The sequence below is a fragment of the Cebus imitator genome, unplaced genomic scaffold (genome assembly GCF_001604975.1).
Source record: "Cebus imitator isolate Cc_AM_T3 unplaced genomic scaffold, Cebus_imitator-1.0 Scaffold254, whole genome shotgun sequence".
Classification (NCBI taxonomy): domain Eukaryota; kingdom Metazoa; phylum Chordata; class Mammalia; order Primates; family Cebidae; genus Cebus; species Cebus imitator.
This window is the reverse complement of record NW_016107569.1, coordinates 2,573,492-2,580,537: the sequence shown is the minus strand read 5'-3', so window position 1 is coordinate 2,580,537 and position 7,046 is coordinate 2,573,492. Positions and strand designations below refer to the sequence as shown.

General features: G+C 56.6%; 1 long non-coding RNA gene across 1 annotated transcript in view; it reads left to right on the top strand.

Annotated features, from left to right (window-relative positions):
• Window positions 1–4,298: 4,298 nt before the first annotated feature.
• Window positions 4,299–7,046, top strand: part of LOC108283020 — a 4,010-nt gene continuing 1,262 nt past the window's right edge. The window contains exons 1-2 of the long non-coding RNA XR_005195541.1: window positions 4,299–5,743; window positions 6,135–6,187. This is a non-coding gene — a long non-coding RNA (uncharacterized LOC108283020). The remainder of the gene's footprint in view (window positions 5,744–6,134; window positions 6,188–7,046) is intronic.

Sequence of the window (7,046 nt, the reverse complement as noted above, 5' to 3'; positions counted from 1 at the left end):
TGCCCTGGTAACCAGCACTTCAGTCTGAGGACAGACAACTTGCCTCATTCTCACAGTTGCCTTTTTCTTACCATTGTGTAGACATGAGCAACGTCGGGAGGTGAACCTGTTAACCTGTGATACGAAGAGAAGAGGAAGACACCAGGAATTTATCAGCCGCATGGAGCCCTGGCGAACAATGGTGGTGGTAGTACCCAGCCCCCCTTACTGGGTGCTCACTCTGCACCAGGTACTTCTCGGGCCTCAGGGTGCTGTGCTACCCCTGGCCCCACACAGCAGATTCCATTAAGATTTTTGAGTCAGGCCACTCATGCCTATGACACGAATGAAGTGAGATTTTTTCTGTGATGTTGGCTGCAGCACACACGGGGCCGTGCCTTGTGAAAGTTGAGACAAGATCCGTAACCTGAGTGAACCCATGTGGAGAAGATTTGAGCAGAGAGGAAACTTAGGATGGATAAATGCCCGTGATAAACAAATGATAAATAGATGAGATGACATATTTATTTCATGTACAGATAGAGGTTTAAGTACGTTAACAAGACGAGGGGCAGGGTGAGCATGGGGAATCCTTGGTTTGGCTGGAGCCTCCTTGCTGGGGGAGAAGTGTCATGTTTCCAGGCCGGGGCAGTGGCAGGGATCCCTGGCTGGGAGGCCTAGCGGTGACACCTGAACACCTGGTGGTGAGCCCCAAAACGCCTGTGTCCCAGGCCTACCCATACTGCTTATGAGCTGTGTGATCCTGGCAAGTGACTCCACGGACCTCAGTTTTCCATCTGCAAAATGGGACAATGACAGCCAACTTCACCACTTGTGATGAGGATTTGGAGAGTGAATCCTTGGCTCAGCATGAGGGCTGTAAGATGTTTCACATGGCAGAGTTGGTGGCGGGTCACCAAGGTGGTGGTGCCCCAGGTAGAAAGAACCTTTCTAGAAATTCTGCTGCCTGGAAGGGTCCAGTGACACCCAGGGGACCCTCACAAAACAGACCGTGGTGACGTCTGGGGCTGCCCACAGGGATGATCCCCAAGGAGGCTAGGAGGAACTCAGCCCCTTCTTCTGCTGGGGCATGTGGAGGCCTGGAGCCTGCCCCGCCTCTTCCTGTCCTGTTGGGGCATGATTTTCAACAGGGAGGATTCTGGGCATGTTTACCCTCGGAAGTCTTACCAGGCTGAGCAGGACTTAGAGGAACCCCGAATATATTTGCTGTCCCAACAAAAAGACCAGGTATAGAGAGAACGGGCCCAAGAAGAGGTAGGGAAAGGAGGGGGCTTTGGTGAGGGAGATCTGAGGACAACAAGGTTATGGGCAGCTGGGTGCGCTGGCCTCCCCTCGACATGCTCTGTGGGTGTCTTGGCTGTAAACTCCAGGCCCCCCTGGGCTGGGGATTCTCTCTCTAAGTCTTCATCACAAATGGAGCAGTTTACCGTTATCACTTCATTTTGCAGATGGGAAAATGAGGACCATGACATCACTTGCCTGGATCACATAGCTCATGACCAGTATGCATAGGCCTGGGACTAAGGCCTGGGCCGGCCATCGCTGCCTCTGGGCCTCAGTTTCCTCATCTAAAGTGAGGACAGGGTGTGGTGGCTCACGCCTGTAATCCCAGAACTTTGGGAGGCCAGGGCAGGTGAATCACTGGAGATCAGGAGTTCGAGACCAGCCTGACCAATATGGTGAAACCCCATCACTATTAAAAATACAAAATCAGCCGGGCGTGGTGGCAGGCACCCATAATCCCAGCTACTTGAGAGGCTGAGGCGGGAGAATCGCTTGAATCCGGGGGGTGGAGGTTGCAATGAGCCGAGATCATGCCATTGTACTCCAGCCTGGGCAACAAGAGTGAAACTCCATTTCACAAATAAAATAATAACATAATAACATGCAAAAAGCAAGGAGGCTGTGGGCCTCGATGACCTCTCAGCCCCTCTCAACTTCAAACACTCTGACAATTGCTGCATTTATTGAGCTCCAGCTGTATGCAGGAGCAGTGTCTGGGAGATGGGAGGTGCTGACCCCACCCCGGGAGGAAGAGCCAACCTGAGCCTGCTGATTCTGTGTGGCCTGGGATGGCAGAGTGGCCACGTGTGCTGCTGGAGAGCCTAGTGCCCCGCCCAGCTGCCATCTGAAACGTGTCCTGTTGGTGGCACCTTGGCATGGCTTGGGTGTTCTGGTCTTAGAGTCCATTTGGTTTGTACATGAAAATGTGTTAGTGCCCTCTCTTTCCATTAAGGTTCTGGTTCTTTTTTTTTTTTTTCCCCTGACAGAGTCTTGCTCGGTCGCCAGGCTGGAGTGCAGTGGCTCAATCTCAGCTCACTGCAACCTCCGCCTCCTGGATTCAAGCAATTCTCCTGATTCAGCCTCCCAAGTAGCTGAGACTACAGGTGGGTGCCACCATGCCCGGCTAATTTTTGTATTTTTAGTAGAGGCAGGGTTTCACCATGTGGACAAGGCTGGTCTCGAACTCCTGACCTTCTGCTGCACCCACTTCAGCTCCCAAAGTTCTGGGATTACAGGCGTCAGCCACCGAGCCTGGCCCAAGGTTCTGTTTTATATTCAAGGCATCTTTTAGTGCTTAGAGATAAACTTGACCATGTCGTTCTTCATGTAAGCCCTTCCCCAGCTCCTCATTACCCCCAGATGACAGTCCATGCTGGGAGTGGCCTCAAGGCTTTCTGGGACCTGGCATGGGCCAAGCTCTGCCACCTGGGGGCTTTCCTCCCCTTCCTCTCTCTCCTCCAGAAACACAGATTGAAACGTGCCATCTCTCTGCCCTCTAGAGCGTTACACTTGCTGCCTCCTCTGCCTGGAACTCTCTCCCTCTGCCCTCACAGGGCTCCCTAAAAGTCACTTCCTCCAGGAAGCCCTCCCTGACTAGTTGAGCCACGTTAGTTTGTGCTCAGGCTCACCCTGCACTTCTCCTTGGTTATACCCTTCATAAGAGACCCGCATCCCACTCCCATGCTGGGGCCACTCTTGGATTTTCATGTCTGCTGCCAGCACCCAGGGGAGCTCCGGAAATGTCTGCTGGGTGAGTCATGAACCCACAACCTGTTGATCTACGTTGGTAATCCGGCCAGGCCTGCCAGCAAATCACCTGACCTGGTCACCCAGGGCCTGGGAAGGACTCTAGCAGCCGCCACCCCAGCTCCCTCCTTCCTTCGCCTGAAAGATCTGCCTGGAAGGAGCGAAGGGGTTAAGTGTTTCTGGCGGCCTCTTGCTGTGTCTGCTGCAGTTCCCCCTTCCGGGGCTGCAGCAACCCGAGATTGGCGAGGAATGTTTGCAATGCAGAGCTGGGAGGAGGGCGGGCTGCTGGAGGTGGGGGCCGAGGCAGGCCCGCGGCCAGGCTCCCCAGTTGAGCAATGGCCCTGCTGGTTCCTGTAACTCGGACCCCTCCCGCCTTTTCCCGCCCTGCCTGCTTCTTCCACCCTGGCTGGGCTGCCTGCCGTGCAGTGCGTGGGGCTGGCCTGCACTCAGGGCTGCAGAGAGAGGTGGAGGGACAGCGGCCTGGAGGGCAGGAATGAAAGAAGGGGGCTCCCCAAGAGACAGAGCAGGGGTGCAGTCGGCTCAGCCACCCCAGCCAGAGAAGTGAGGCCTTGTCCGAGGTCACACAGCGAGACACCAGTGAACTGGGCCACAGCTCTGGGTCTGGCCTCTTTAGTTAGGCTGCAACTCCCACACACAGCACGGAGGTCACACTGCCACTCAGTTGGAAGCTTTGAACCTCAGGGGACCCTCTCCCAACTGAAGACAGAGCTCCCCTGCCCACGCCCTGGCTTGGCCTCGTCACCTAATCCCTAGGGTCTCAGAGAGGACAGTGCACCCACTGGTCTAGGCGCACCCCCCATCCTGCCATTAACGCCCCAGCACTGCCCACTGCCCGGCCGGGTCTTGGGGACCTTGGTCACCTCTGTTCCCCACTTCTGGGAGTATAAAGTAGATGAATGAAGGCCAAAGTGGGCAGGTTCTCAGAAGCCCTCTCTCCCCTCTTCCTCCAGGTTTTCTCAAGGAAGGACTGAGCCGGGCGTGGTGGCTCACGCCTGTAATCCCAGCGCTTTGGGAGGCCGAGGCAGGTGGATTGTCTGAGGTCAGAAGTTCGAGACCAACCTGGCCAACGTAGTGAAACCCCGTCTCTACTAAAAACACAAAAAATTAGCTGGGCGTGCTGGCGCGTGCCTGTAATCCCAGCTACTAGGGAGGCTGAGGCAGGAGAATCGCTGGAACTCGGGAGGTGGAGATGGCAGTGAGCCAAGATCGTGCCAGTGCACTATAGCCTGGGCCACAAGAGCGAAACTCTGTCTCAAAAAAAAAAGGAAGGACCTTCATGGGTACCAAATATTCACTTGGGCTCAGACACAAAACTCAGTTCTTTCTCCACAAGCACCCCCTCCTTTGAGGGGGCAGCTGCGTCCCTTGACACTGTGGGATGAGCTCCTTCCTCTGCCACAGTATTTACTTTCCCGGTGACCTCTGGGGAGGTGGCCTTGCAGTTGGGCACATCCGGCTTGAATCCCAGCGGCACCAACTTGGAGCTTCCTGGCTCTGCCACACCTCTCTGAGCTTGGGTTTCTCCATCTGTGCCGTGGAATTCAGAGAGGCCCCAGTCTCACTCGGCTGAGGTTCAGGGCCAGTGGCCTTTTCCTGGACCCACAGATTGCTCTGGGCTTTGCCTAAGACCGGCTGTAGGCAGCCCTCAGAGGCGCCACCTTGGCCACACTGGCTGGAACCAGCGGGTGGGTGGGAGCGCACAGCAGGCAGGGCCAGGGAGACGACCCAGTGCCCTGTAGAACACAGCTAGCCCTTCCGGTGAGAATCAAAACGCCCCATTTTACAGGTAAGGAGGTTCTGGGAGGAGTGGCTTGCCGCACCATGCAGAAGTAAAGAGGGATATTCACCCAGAAGGCCATACCGATAACACCAAGGACCCTCCTACTCCCTGTTCTGCCACTATTTATTGAGCACATACTACTTGCCAGGCCATGAGCCAAGAGCTGTACAAGACTGACCTATTTCAATCCAACAGCATACCTAGGAGGAAGGCCTACTGAGCTTTCTTTTACGAGAAACAGGGAGGTTGATGCATTTGCCCAAGATCACAGCTCCCGAGGAGTGGAGCCTGACTGAATTCAGGCCACCTGCCTCCAGAGGCTGGGTGCTCGGCCATCCTTCTCTGCACCTGGCTTAGAGCCCCGGCCCGGTGATCTTGGGTTAGTCCCCTAAGCCCCAGAGTGGCAAAAGGGAAAGGAAGTATCTTCAGCACCCAGTGAAGGGGGCTCAGAGAGGGGCCAGCTCTCACTCCAGGGCACACAGCCAGCCGAGCCAGGACCCACCACACTCACTCCCCGGCCCCTGGCTCCCCGTGGGTGGCTCCTCCGTGGCGGGGAAGAACCCCCACGGCCGCTCCTGCAGGCAGATGGACAGACGATGGCCCCCTCCCACGGCCTGCGGGCTGTGTGGCACCGCCACCTCCTCCCGAGCAGGCTGCCTTGAAGAAACCAGAAGATTGATTTCCTGGCAGGCTCTGCGCCGAGGAGCCCGTCCAAATGGTTTGCATGTCTGCATTTTTTACTGCTCCGTTTAATATGTATGCAAATGCCGGCCGGCTGCGCCCGCCGCGCGGCTGCACGGTCACACGCGGCGCCCCATTAAAGCGGCCGTCCCGGGCGCGCGCCTCATTCGAGGCGACGGGCTCCGGGCCCTGATAGATGGGGTGCGGGGACGGAGACAAATGACGGCCTTTGTAATTTCTTTCTCTCTTTTTCCGGGGGAGGGGGAACTCGCAAAGGAGATTTAAATATATGCAAAATTGTTTGTGGGCTGGGGGGTGGGGCGGAAACCTGGGAGGGGCGGGGCGAGGGGGGAGAGGAGCGGGTGTTTTCCTGGTGGGAGTCGGGCTGGAGGCTGGAGGGGAGCGGGGCCCCCACAGTCACCTTCTGGCGGAGACAGCCGAGCGAGCCGCTCTGCTCCTGATAAGCAGGCCCGGCCCTCTGGGAAGCGTGGGCTTCAGCCGCAGAGAAAAGGAAAATGCTGGTTATTTTCGGCCCCGTTACACGCGGGAAGCCGGGGATGGTGGATTTTTTCCCCCATCGCAGCCCCGCCGCCACCACCACTTTCTCTTCTTGGTCTTCCAGGGCTCCTAACTTCATCGGCACGGTGTCATTTGAGTTTCACATTAGCCCATGAGGTGGGTCCCGGAGTCACACCCATTGTGCAGATGGGGAAACTGAGGCTCGCGGGAGTGAAGTCCCTAGGGGAGGGTTGCAGGGAGAGCGGGTGGGGATTGGGTCTCTCCAGAGCCCTGTCTTTGACCCGCCACAGCCGTCTGCTGTCTCTCTGGCTCTCAGGGGTGGGATGTCCGCGTACCTGCGTGCGCCCCAAATCTGCCCGGACTCGCCCCGTACCACGAGCCAGCTCCCTCCTCCCGCCTGCCCCCATGAGCCGGGGCCCGGAGCCCACCCAGCTGGAGGACTGAGCCCGGCATTTTCCAAATACTGCTTAAGCCTAAAATCCGAGGTGCTGGTTTTAAAGGAATCTTTCCTAATTTCTCAGGATTTTAAGTCACATGGCAGCTGGGGGCAGAAACATTTCTGAGAGGAGGCACCAGCCTCAGGAGAGCCCCACTGTGGAGCAGACGCTCAGACCCACTGGAGACCCAGAGTTACACTCTGCAGTGTCTGCGTGTACTTGGGCGTGTCGTGTCATTGTGAGTGTGCTGGTGTGTGTGCACCAGTGGCGTAGGGGAGTGTGTATTCGTGCTTGTGTGAGTGAGTTTCAGTGTGTATGTGTTAGTGTGTTACCGGAGACAGGTTCTGATCCAGCCCCCAAGAGAGGGTTCTTGGATTTCGCACAAGAAAGGATTCAGGAGGAGTCCACAGTGCAAAGCAAAAGCCGGTTTACTAAGATGGTACAAGGGGCCAGGCGTGGTGCTCACGCCTGTCACCCCAACTCTGGGAGGCCGATGGGCAGGTCACCTGAGGTCAGGAGTTTGAGATCAGCCTGACCAACATATAGTGAAACCCTGTCTCTACTAAAAATACAAAAAA